This window comes from Pan troglodytes, chromosome 18, assembly GCF_028858775.2.
Source record: "Pan troglodytes isolate AG18354 chromosome 18, NHGRI_mPanTro3-v2.0_pri, whole genome shotgun sequence".
Classification (NCBI taxonomy): domain Eukaryota; kingdom Metazoa; phylum Chordata; class Mammalia; order Primates; family Hominidae; genus Pan; species Pan troglodytes.
In genome coordinates this window covers 32246097-32259232 of record NC_072416.2, presented here as the reverse complement: position 1 = coordinate 32259232, position 13136 = coordinate 32246097, and positions in this window count along the sequence as shown.

Genomic DNA, 13136 nt, shown 5'->3' with positions numbered 1-13136 from the left:
ATGCATGCATTGCGTGGGATAAGGGCAGAGGGTGGAGTCCAGGCTGACTCAGAGGTTTCTTGCCTGGGAGACTGGGTAGATGATTACACTGTAACCTGAGATGAAGATACAGTAAGAGGAGTTTATATGAAGAAAAAGTAGGCCAGGCGCAGTGGCTCACGCCCATAATCCCAGCACTTTGGGAGGCTGAGGCGTGTGAATCACCTTAGCCCCAGAGTTCCAGATCAGCCTGAGCAACATAGAGAAATCTCATCTCTACTAAAATTAAAAACAATTAGCTAGGTGTGGTGGTGCAGACCTGTAGTCCCAGCTACTTGGGAGTCTGAGATGGTAGAACCGCTTGGGCCCAGGAGGTCGAGGCTGCAGTGAGTCATGGTCGTGCTACTGCACTCCAGCTTGGGCGACAGAGCAAGACACTGTCTCAAAAGGAAAAAACAGAAAAAGTAATAAGCTCAGTTTTTAAACAGAAATTGTAGTAAAATACAATGTAAAATTTACCATTTAACCATTTTACAGTGTACAATTCAGTGGCATTAAGTAAATTCACAATGTTTGAAAGCATCACCTTGTTCTAGCTCCAAAACATTCTCATCACCCCAAAGGAAACCCCCAAATCCATCAGGCAGTGATTCTCTATTCCCCTGTGTGCCCAGCCCCTGGCAGTCCCTAATCTTCCTGTAGATTTGCCTGTTCTGGACATTTCATATGCACAGAATCATACGATATGTGACTATAGTTTATGGCTGGCCACTTTGACTTAGCACAATGTTTTCTTTCTTTCTTTTTTTTTTTTTTTTTTGAGATGGAGTCTCGCTCTGTCACCCAGGCTGGAGTGCAGTGGCACGATCTCGGCTCACTGCAAGCTCCGCCTCTCGGGGTTCACGCTATTCTGCCTCAGCAGAGTAGCTGGGACTACAGGTGCCCGCCACCACGCCCGGCTAATTTTTTGTATTTTTAGTAGAGATGGGGTTTCACCGTGTTAGCCAGGATGGTCTCGATCTCCTGACCTCGTGATCCGCCTGCCTCGGCCTCCCAAAGTGCTGGGATTACAGGCGTGAGCCACCGCGCCCAGCCAGCACAATGTTTTCAAGGTTCATCCATGTTGTAGTATGTATCAGAATTCTTTTTTTTTGGAGACTCAGAGCCCCATTTTTTTTTGGAGACTCAGAGTCTCATTCTATCACCCAGGCTGGAGTGCAGTGGTGCAATCTTGGCTCACTGCAACCTCTGCCTCCCAGGTTCAAGTGATTCTCCTGCCTCCCGAGTAGCTGGGATAATAGGCAAACGCCACCATACCCAGCTAATTTTTGTATTTTTAGTAGAGAAAGGCTTTCGCCATGTTGGTCAGGCTGGTCTCGAACTCCTGACCTCAAGTGATCTATCCGCCTTGGCCTCCCAAAGTGCCGGGATTATAGGCGTGATCCACCGCGCCTGGCCCCTTACCCATTTTTCAATTGGTCAATTTTCTTTTTCTTATTGAATTGTAAGAGTTATTTCTATGTTTTAGATACAAGTACTTTATCAGATGTAAGATTTGCAAATACTTTTTCCCATTCTGTGAGCTGTCTTTTCACTTTGTGGCTGGTATTCTTTTTTTTTTTTGAGACAGAGTCTTGCTCTGTTGCCCAGGCTGGAGTACAGTGGCAGGATCTCGGCTCACTGCGAGCTCCACCTCCCGGGTTCACGCCATTCTCCTGCCTCAGCCTCCTGAGTAGCTGGGACTACAGGCGCCCGCCACCATGCCCGGCTAATTTTTTGTATTTTTTTTTTAGTACAGATGGGGTTTCACGGTGTTAGCCAGGATGCTCTCTATCTCCTGACCTCGTGATCCACCCGCCTTGGCCTCCCAAAGTGCTGGGATTACAGGCGTGAGCCACCGCGCCTGGCCTTGTGGCTGGTATTCTTTGAAACACAAAACTTTTTATTTTGATGAAGTCCCCTTTATCTATTTTTACTTTTGTTACCTGTGCTTTTGGTATCATATCTAAGAAATCATTGCCAAATACAATATGATGAAGATTTTCCCCTATGTTTTATTCTAGGATTTTTATGGTTTTTGCACTTAAGTTTAGATCTTTGATCCATTTTGAGTTAATTTTTTGTATGTGAGCTAAGCTTTCTATGTGGGGTACAGAAAAGGTCTAACCTCATTATTTTGCATGTTTCCCCCTCCCCCTGCCCACCAACATTTGTCAAAAATACGAATCCTTTCCCCCATTGAATAGTCTAAACAACTATTTTCAACAAGGGAAAATAGTTGAAAATCAATTGTTGAAAATCAATTAACCATATATGTGAGGATTTATTTCTGGGTTCTCTATTCTACTCCATTTGTTTCTCTATCTACCCTTAGGTCAGTATCACACTGGGTTTTTTCTTTTGTTTGTTTTAACTTTTTAAATTTCTTGTTTTTAATTCTTGTGGGTACATAGTAGGCATATATATTTATAGGGTACAGGAGATACTTTGATAGAGGCATGCAACACATAATAATCACATCATGATAAATGGGGTATCCATCCCCTCAAGCATTTATCCTTTGTGTTACAAATAACCCAGTTATATTCTTTCAGTTATTTTAAAATATACAATTAAATTATTATTGACTGGCCTGGCGCAGTGGCTCGTGCTGTAATCCCAGCACTTTTGGAGGCCGAGATGGGCGGATCATTTGAGGCCAGGAGTTCAAGACCAGCCTGACCAACATGGTGAAACTCCATCTGTACTAAAAATACAAAAAAAGTTAGCCAGGCCTCAGGCGCCTGTAGTCCCCACTACTCAGGAGGCTGAGACAGGAGAATGGCATGAACCCAGGAGGCAGAGCTTGCAGTGGGCTGAGATCGTGCCACTGCACTCTAGCCTGGGTGACAGAGCGAGACTCCATCTCAAAAAAAAAAAAAAAAGTTAGCCAGGCCTAGGGGTGCATGCCCATAGTCCCAGCTACTTGAGAGGCTGAGGCAGGGGAATTGCTTGAACCTGGGAGGCGGAGGTTGCAGCAAGCCAAGATCATGCCACTGCACTCCACCCTGGTTGACAGAGCTAGACTCCGTCTCAAAAAAAAAAAAAAAAAAAAAAGAATGGCCTGGCGCTGTGGCTCATGCCTGTAATCCCAGCACTTTGGGAGTCCGAGGCGGGCAGATCATGAGATCAGGAGTTCGAGACCAGCCTGACCAACATAGGGAAACCCGTCTCTACTAAAAGTACAAAAATTAGCCAGGCATGGTGGTACATGCCTGTAGTCCCAGCTACTCAGGAAGCTGAGGCAGGAGAATCGCTTGAACCTGGGAAGCAGAGGTTGCAGTGAGCCAAGATGGCACCACTGTACTCCAGCCTGGGCAACAGAGCAAGACTCTGTCTCAAAAAAAAAAAAAAAAAGAAGAATCATATTGCTAAAAAAAATAGTTTTTCATTCTGTCTATATGTCATAAGTGAGATGACTTGAACTCCCTAAGCATATGTGTCCATTATTTCCACCATTAAAATGAATTAAGGTGCTTGGCATGACTGCCCCCTGTTTATTAGTTCTGATAGTTTTTTAGTGGAGTCTATGTTTTTTCTAAATATAAGATCTTATCATCTGCAAACAAGAATAATTTTTACTTCTTCCTTTCCAATTTGGATGCCCTTTGTTTCTTTCTCTTGTCTAATTGTTCTAGCTAGGTCTTCCAGTACTATGCTGAATAACAGTGGTGAAAGTGCGCATCCTTGTCATGTTCCAGATCTTAGAGGAAAGTCTTTCGGGTTTTCCTCATTCAGTATGATACTAGCTGTGGGTCTGTCATATATGGTTTTTATAATGTTGAGGTATGTTTCTTCTATACCCAGTTTTTTGAGGGTTTTTATTATGAAGTAGTGTTGAATTTTATCAAATGCTTTTTCAGCATCAATTGAAATGATCATATGGTTTTTGTCTTTCGTTTTGTTGATATGATGTACCACATTAATTGATTTGTGTATGTTGAACCATCCTTGCATCCCTGGGAGAAATTCCACTTCGTCATGATGATCTTTTTTTTTTTTTGAGGTGGAGTCTTGCTCTGTCACCTAGGCTAGAGGGCAATGGCACAATCTCAGCTCACTGCAGCACCTGCCTCCTGAGTTCAAGTGATTCTCCTGCCTCAGCCTCCCCAGGAGCTGGGACTACAGGTACATGCCACCACACCCAGCTAATTTTTTTTATTGTAGAGTCAACATTTTGCCATTTACCCAGGCAAAATGAGTAACATTGTGAACTCCTGGGTTAAAGTGATCTTCCTGCCTCAGCCTATCAAAGTATTGGGATTATAGGCATGAGCTACCATGCCCAGCCAAATACTATCTTATTACCCATTATTTTAAACTGATAACTGATGACAACTTTTTTTTTTTTTTGAGACGGAGTCTCGCTCTGTCACCCAGGCTGGAGTGCAGTGGCACGATCTTGGCTCACTGCAAGCTCCGCCTCCCGGGTTCGTGCCATTCTCCTGCCTCAGCCTCCCGAGTAGCTGGGACTACAGGCACCCGCCACCGTGCCCAACTAATTTTTTGTATTTTTAGTAGTGACGGGGTTTCACTGTGTTAGCCAGGATGATCTCGATCTCCTGACCTCGTGATCCACCCGCCTCGGCCTCCCAAAGTGCTGGGATTACAGGCGTGAGCCACCACGCCCGGCAAACTGATGACAACTTAACACTGGTTGCATAAACAAACAAACAAGCAAAATGAAAAAAAAAATAATAAAAACTCTACACTTTAACTTCCTCCCCCCTTGCTTTTTTTTTTTTTTTGAGATGGAGTCTCGCTCTGTCGCCCAGGATGGAGTGCAGTGGCGCGATCTCAGCTCACTGCAACCTCTGCCTTCCATGGTTCAAGCGATTCTCCTGCCTCAGCCTCCTGAGTAGCTGGGACTACAGGTGCACACCACCACACCTGGCTAATTTTTGTATTTTTAGTAGAGACGGAGTTTCACCATATTGGTTAGGCCTGTCTTGAACTCCAGACCTTGTGATCCACCCGCCTCAGTCTCCCAAAGTGCCGGGATTACAGGCATGAGCCACCGTGTCCAGCCCCCACTGCTTTTTAATGTGGTTCCCTTTATGTCTTATTGTACTATGCCTTGAAATGTTGTAGTTATTGTTTTTTTATTGGTTCATTGTTTAGCTTTTCTACTTAAGAGTAGTTGGCCAGGCGCGGTGGCTCATGCTTGTAATCCCAGCACTTTGGGAGGCCTAGGTGGGTGGATCACCTGAAGTCGGGAGTTTGAGACCAGCCTGACCAACACGGAGAAATCCTGTCTCTACTAAAAATACAAAATTAGCTGGGTGTGGTGATACATGCCTATAATCCCAGCTACTCGGGAGACTGAGGCAGGAGAATCTCTTGAACCCGGGAGGAGGAGGTTGCAGGGAGTCGAGATCGCACCATTGCACTCCAGCCTGGGCAACAAGAGTGAAACTCCATCTCAAAAAACAAAACAAAACAAAACAAAAACAGATAATGGTAGTTTATATACCAAAATTACAGTGTTATAATACCCTGTATTTTTCTGTGTGCTTGCTATTACCAGTGAATTTTGTACCTTCAAATGATTTCTTATTGCTCATGAACATCCTTTTCTTTCAGATTGAAGAACTCCCCTTAGCATTTCTTGTAGGACAGGTCTGGTGTTGATGAAACCCTTCATTTTCGTTTGTCTGGGCAAGTCTTTATTTATCCTTCATGTTTGAAGAATATTTTTACCAGACATACTATTATAGGGTAATTTTTTTTTCTTTTAGCACTTTCAATATGTCATGCCATTCTTTCCTGGCCTGTAAGGTTTCCACTGAAAAGTCTGCTGCCAGATGGGAATTGGAGCTCCATTGTGTGTTTTTTTGTTTGTCGTTTGTTTGTTTGTTTTTCTGAGATGGAGTCTCGCTCTGTCGCCCAGGCTGGAGTGCAGTGGCGGGATCTCAGCTTACTGCAAACTTCACCTCCCAGGTTCAAGCGATTCTCCTGCCTCAGCCTCCTGAGTAACTGGGACTACAGACATGCACCAATACACGTGTGTGTGTGTGTGTGTGTGTGCGCGCGTGTGTGTATTTTTAGTAGAGACGGGGTTTCACCATGCTGGCCAGGCTGGTCGTGAACTTCTGACCTCAGGTGATCCACCCACCTCAGCTTCCCAAAGTGCTGGGATTACAGGCGTGAGCCACCACGCCTTCTAATGCATTCTTTAGTATGTCAATTGCATTTTCCAACTCTAGAATTTCTGCTTATTTTTAGTTATTTCAATCTCTTTGTTAAATTTATTGATAGAATTCTGAATTCCTTCTCTGTGTTATTGTGAATTTCTTTGAGTTTCCTCAAAACGTCTTTTTTGAATTCTCTGTCTGAAAAGTCCCATCTGTGTTTCTCCAGGATTAGTCCCTGGTGGCTTCTTTGGTTCATTTGGTGAGGTCATGTTTTCCTGGATGGTCTTGATGCTTGTCAATGTTCATCAGTGTCTGCACATTGAAGAGTTAGGTATTTATTGTAGCCTTTGCAGTCTGGGCTTGTTTGTGCCCATCTTTTTTGGGAAGGCTTTCCAGGTATCCAAAAAGACTTGAGCTCCAAGCCCAATAACACTGTGGTTCTTGTGGACTCATATAAGTACCACCTTGGTGGTCCTAGATAAGATCCAGATGAATTCTCTGATTACTAGGCAGAGACTCTTGTTCTCTTTCCTTACTGTCTCCCAAATAAATGGAGTCTCTGTCTCTTTGCTGAGCTTCCTGGAGCTAGGGGTGGGGTGATGCAAGCCTTCTTATGACCACCACCATTAGGACTGTGCTGGGTCATACCTGAAGCCAGCACAGCAGTGGGTCTCACCCAAGGCCCACTGTAACCACTACCCGAATACCATCTATGTTCACTCAAGGCCCTAGGGCTCTACAATCAGCAGCTGGGGCCACCAGTCTGATTTCTATCTTTCCCTTCAGGGCAGCGAGTTCCCCCAGGTCCTGGGAGGGTCCAGAGATACTGTCTGGGAGCCACGGATTAGAGTCAAAAACCTTAGAAATCTACCTGGTGTTCTATTCTACTGCAGCTAAGCTGGGACTCAAACCACAAGACAAAGTGCCTCCCACTCTACCTTCCCCTTTCCATGGACAGAGGACAGAGGAGCCTCTCCCAGTGGCCACTACCACCACTGGCCTGCAGAGAGTTCTGAACACTCACTTAAAGCCCAAGGCCTCTTCAAGTCAACTTGTGGTGAATGCTCTCAGGCCTGGGACTCACCCTTTAGGACAGTGGGTCCCCCTCTGGCCCACAGCAGGTCCAAAAATGTTGTCCAAGAGCTTAGGTCTGGACTCGGGGACCCCAAAAATCTGCTTGGTACCCTACCCCACTGTGTCCGAGCTGGTATCTAAGGTGCAAGACAAAGTTCCCTTTACTTTTCTCTCCACTTTTCTCAAGCAGTAGTCTTTCACCAGAGCCACCACAGCTGGTAATGTGCTGGGCCCTACCTGAAGCCAGCACAACTCAGACTCTTATCCAAGGTCCACAGATACTACCTGGGTATTGCTGTTGGCTATTCAGGGACCAAGGGCTCCTTAGTCAGCAGGTGATAAGCCCTTCCAGGACTGCGTCCTTCCCTTCAGGACAGCAGGCTCCCTTCTGGCCCAGCGCATGTCTAAAAATGTCATCCAGGAGCTAGGGCCTGGAATGAGGGCCTCATGACTGCCTGGTGCTCTATCCTATTGTGGCTGATCTGGTATCCAAGATGCAAGACAAAGTCATCTTTACTCTTCGCTTTCCTCTCCTCAAACACGAGGAAGGAGTTACTTTCGTTGCTGTGAGCTATGCCGCCTGGAATCGGGGGAAGGGTGGTGCATGCACTCCTTTAGCTGCCCCAACTACTGCCTAGCTAGGTCATGTGCCATCCTAGTCCACTGGCTCTAAGGCCAGCCCAGCACTAGGACTTGCCTAGAAGTTGCAGTCCTTGTATCCTAAAATGCCTTTCAAATTTACCTAGGACCCCAGAGCACTTTAGCCTGCAGTGGCAAGGCTTGCCGCAACTTGAGTTCTGACCACTAGGATGGACAATTCCCCTCTGGTTTGGGCTGATACAAATGCTCCCTCCTTGGGCAGGCACTGGCTGAGTCCAGCATGGCTTTGCTCTCCACTGTGACAGGGCAGCACTGAGTTCACTGGCAAGTCCCTCAGTTCAATGCCAAGTCCCCCAGTCCATGTGCTCTCTCTGCTCCAAGTGCACAGTTTCTCTCTGTGCCATGCAGCTACTGCTAGGGGGTTGGGGAGGGGTGGTGTCAGCGATTCAAGACAGTCTTTCCTGCCTGGGCACGGTGGCTCACACCTGTAATCCCAACACTTTGGGAGGCCAAGGCAGGCGGATCACTTGAGGTCAGGCCAACATGGTGAAATCCCGTCTCACTGAAAATACAAAAACCCGGCGGGCGTGGTGGCACATGCCTGTAGTCCCAGCTACTAGGGAGGCTGAGGCAGGAGAATCGCTTGAACCCGGGAGGCAGAGGTTTCTGTGAGCCGAGACTGCACCATTGCACTCCAGCCTAGGCAACAGACAGAGGGAGACTTCATCTCAAAAAAAAAAAAAAAAAAAAAAGGCTGTCTTTCCTACCCTCTTCAGTGCCTCTTTCAGTGATATGAAGTTAAAATCAGCTACTGTGACCACTCACCTGATTTTTGGTTCTTATGATGGTTCTGAGGAGGCTTCTATTCTGCCATCTTGCTCTGACCTCCCACTACATTGTGTTTTGTTTGTTTGTTTTTGACATTCACTCTATCACCTAGGCCGGAGTGCAGTGGCCAAATCTGGGCTCACTACAACCTCTGTCTCCCAGGTTCAAGCAATTCTCGTGCCTCAGCCTCCTGAGTACCTGGGATTACAGGCGCTTGCCCCCACTCCGGCTAAATTTTTGTATTTTTAGACGGGGTCTCACCATGTTGCCCAGGATGGTATTGAACTCCTGGCCTCAAGCGATCCTCCCGCCTCAGCCTCCCAAAGTGCTGGGATTACAGGCATGAGCCACCACGCTTGGGCCCCCTACAGTTTTTGTTTGGTTGTTTGTTTGTTTGAGACAGAGTCTAGCTCTATCCCCCAGGCTGGAGTGCAGTGGCGAAATCTTGTCTCACTGCAACCTCCGCCTCCGGGGTTCAAGCGATTCTCCTGCCTCAGCCTACCGAGTAGCTGGGATTATAAGCACTCGCCACCCAGCTAATTTTTGTATTTTTAGTAGAGATGGGGTTTCGCCATGTTGACCAGGCTGGTCTCCAACTCCTGACCTCAGGTGATCCACCCACCTTGGCCTCTCAAAGTGCTGGGATTACAGGCGTGAGCCACTGCACCCAGCCCCTACACTGTTTTGATTATGATAGCTTTGTAGTAAGTTTTAAAATCAGAAAATTGAGTCCTTCAACTTTTTTTCAAGACCATTTTGGTATTCAGGGTCCCTTGAGATTCTGTATGAATTTTAGGATGGGTGTTTCTGTTCCACTGCACTCCAGCCTGGGCGACAGAGCGAGACTCCATCTCAAAAAAAAAAAAACCAAAAAACAACAAAAAAAAACATCATAGGGATTTGATATGATTTGTTAGGAATTTGCATTGAAACTGCAGATCGCTTTGGGTAGTATTGCCATCTTAACACTATTAAGTCCTTCAATCCATGAATGTGGGATGTTTTCTCTTTTGGGGGTCTTCTTTAATTTATTTCAGCAGTATATTGTAATTTTCAGTGTACAAATCTTTGAGCTCCTTGGTTAAATTTCTAAGTATTTTATTATTTTGATGCTATTGCAAAGGAAGTTATTATCTAAATTTCCTTTTCAAATTGTTTGCTGCAAGTGTATAAAATCTGAGTTGATTTTATGTCCTGCAACTTTGCTGAACTTAATTCTAAAATTTTTGTGTGGATTTCTTATGATTTTTCTATATATAATTATATAATCTGTGAAAAGAGATCCTTTTACTTCTTCCTTTCCAATGTGGAAGTCTTTTGTTTCTTCTTGGCGAATTGCTTTGCCTAGAACTTCTAGTACTTTGTTGAATAGAAGTGGTGAGAGCAGGCATCCTTGTCTTGTTCCTGGTCTGAGGGTACAAGCTTTTAGTCTTTCCCTGTAGAGTATGATGTTAGCTGTGGTTTACGGCCTTTATCATTTTGAGGACATTCCTGTCTATTTCTAGTTTATTGAGTGTTTTAATCATGAAAGGGGTTTGGCTGGGCGCAGTGGCTCACTCACGCCTGTAATCCCAGCACTTTGGGAGGCCGAGGCAGGCAGATCACCTAACGTCAGAAGTTCGAGACCAGCCTGACCAACATGGAGAAACCCCATCTCTACTGAAATACAAAAAAATTAGCCGGGTGTGGTGGCGCTTCCCTATAATCCCAGCTACTCCAGAGGCTGAGGCAGGAGAATTGTTTGAACCTGGGAGGCAGAGGCTGTGGTGAGCCGAGATCACGCCATTGCACTCCAGCCTGGGCAACAAGAGTGAAACTCCGTCTCAAAATAAATAAATAAATAAATAAATAAATAAAATCATGAAAGGGTGTTCATTTTTTCAAAGCCTTTTCTGCATCAATTGAGATGACCATGTGTTTTCTCCCCGGTTCATTCTATTAATGTGGTGTATTACATTGATTTTTTTCTTTTTTTTAAGACAGAGTCTTGCTCTGTCGCCCAGGCTGGAGTGCAGTGGCTTGATCTCAGCTCACTGCAACATCTGCCTCCCAGGTTCAAGTGATTCTCTTGCCTCAGCCTCCCAAGTAACTGGTATTATAGGCGCCTGCCATCATGCATGGCTAATTTTTGTATTTTTAGTAGAGACGGGGTTTCACCATGTTGGCCAGGCTTCTCTCAAACTCCTGACCTCAGGTGGTCTGGCTGCCTCGGCCTCCCAAAGTGCTGGGATTACAGGTGTGAGCCACTGCACCCAGCCACACTTTGCATATTTTGAAGTGCATCTATTTACTTAGCATTCGTGACTTGAATAATTTCACCAAATGAATAATTTTGGGTAGTTTGAAATTCGTTCTTCCAATTGTTACACCTTGTTTGGTGTTTGTAATAAACACGTAAAGGTAAAAAAAAACAACAGTTTTTCTGTATTCTGCCAATCATACTTTTATATAATAAATCATCCATTTTTTTCCCATAAAAAAAAGAAAGTTATTGCTTAATGTTACAGAATTTCTGTTTGGAGTGATGAAAAAGTTTTGGAAATAGTAGTGACAGTTGCACAAAATTGTGAATATAATTAATACCACTGAACTGTGCACTTAAAAATAGCTAAAATGGCCAGGTGCGGTGGCTCATGTCTGTAATCCCAGCGTTTCCGGAGGCCAAGGTGGGTGGATCACCTGAGGTCAGGAGTTCAAGACCAGCCTGGCCAATACGGTGAAACCTCGTCTCTACTAAAAATACAAAAAATTAGCCAGGTGTAGTGGCAGACACCTGTAATCCCAGTTACTTGGGAGGCTGAGGCAGGAGAATCACTTGAACTCAGGAAGTGGAGGTTGCAGTGAGCCAAGATTGCACCATTGCATTCCAGCCTGGGCAACAGAGCGAGATTCTGTCTCAAAAAAAAAAAAAAAAAAAGCTAAAATGGCAAGTTTTATATTATATATGTTGTTTACCACACACACACACACAAATACTAAGAAAAAAATCAGGCAGATCCTCTTCTAACAACACTTACAGTCTATTAAGTGAATCTGGGCATTTTAAAGAAAAAAATAACTATTTTTGGTTACGGAATCAGGATAGTAGTTGCCTATGGACACGGGCAGTGGGGACTGACTAGAAAGGGAAGGGAAGGAAGTTCTTGGAGCCAGAAGTGTTTTATGTCTTGATTGGGGTGTTTAGATAGGCATTACATTTGTCAAAACTCATGAAATTTTATACTTTAAGATCTGTGCATTTCACTCTATGTAAATTTTACCTTAGTAAAAAACAAAACAGGCTGGGCGTGGTGGCTCACGCCTGTGATCCCAGCACTTTGGGAAGCCGAGGTGGGTGGATCACTTGTAGTCAGAAGTACGAGACCAGCCTAGCAACATGGTGAAACCCCATTTCTACTAAAAATACAAAAGAAATTAGCTGGGTGTGGTGGCAAGCGCCTGTAATCCCAGCTACTTAGGAGGTTGAGGCAGGAGAATCGCTTGAACCTGGGAGCTGGAGGTTGCAGTCAACTGAGATGGACCCACTGCACTCCAGCCTAGGTGACGGAGCGAGACTCCATCTCAAAACAAAACAAAACAAAAAATGTTAGCAACTTCTAATCCCTTGACGGTTTATATATACTGCAGTGATTTTCTCCCACTTCTCACTCACGTGGGATCTTATCATACAGAAGTTTTAAATTTTAAACAATTAAGTTTATCAACCTTCTTCATTTATGGTTTCTATATTTGTGTGTCTTGCTTCAGAAAGTATCTCTTATTCCAGGTAATCATATTATCCTATTTTTAAATTCTATTTTGGAATAAATATTTCTTATTCCAGGCAATCATATTATTCTATTTTTTTTCTATATTTTCATTGTTCTTTCCTGTGTGGGACATGTAGCTGGTGGGCTAGCTGCAGACCATGGGCAAGTTTGCTAACATTGCTAAGTCTTGGTTTTCTCATCCATAAAATAGGGATAATAATTTGTTTTGTTATTGACATGATTTAATAAAGTAATATTTATTTGTTTATGTATTTATTTTAGAGACAGGGTCTTACTCTGTTACCTAGGCTGAAGTGCAGTGGCAATCTCGGTTCACTGCAGCTCAAGTGATCCTTCTGCCTTAGCCTCCAGAGTGGCTGGGACTACAGGTACTGGGACTACAGGCTGGGACTACAGAGTGGCTGGGCATCCAGCTAACTTAAAAATTTTTGGGGGCTGGGTGCGGTGGTTCATGCCTGCAATCCCAGCACTTTGGGAGGCCAAAGAGGGATTAAGAGGTCAGGAATTCGAGACCAACCTGGCCAAGATGGTGAAACCCCGTCTCTACTGAAAATACAAAAATTAGCCGGGCGTGGTGGCAGGCACCTGCAGTCCCAGCAGGAGGCTGAGGTGGGAGAATCGCTTGAACCCGGGAGGTGGAGGTGGCAGTGAGCCGAGATTGCGCCATTGCACTCCAGCCTGGGCTACAAGAGTGAAACTCCACCTTAAAAAA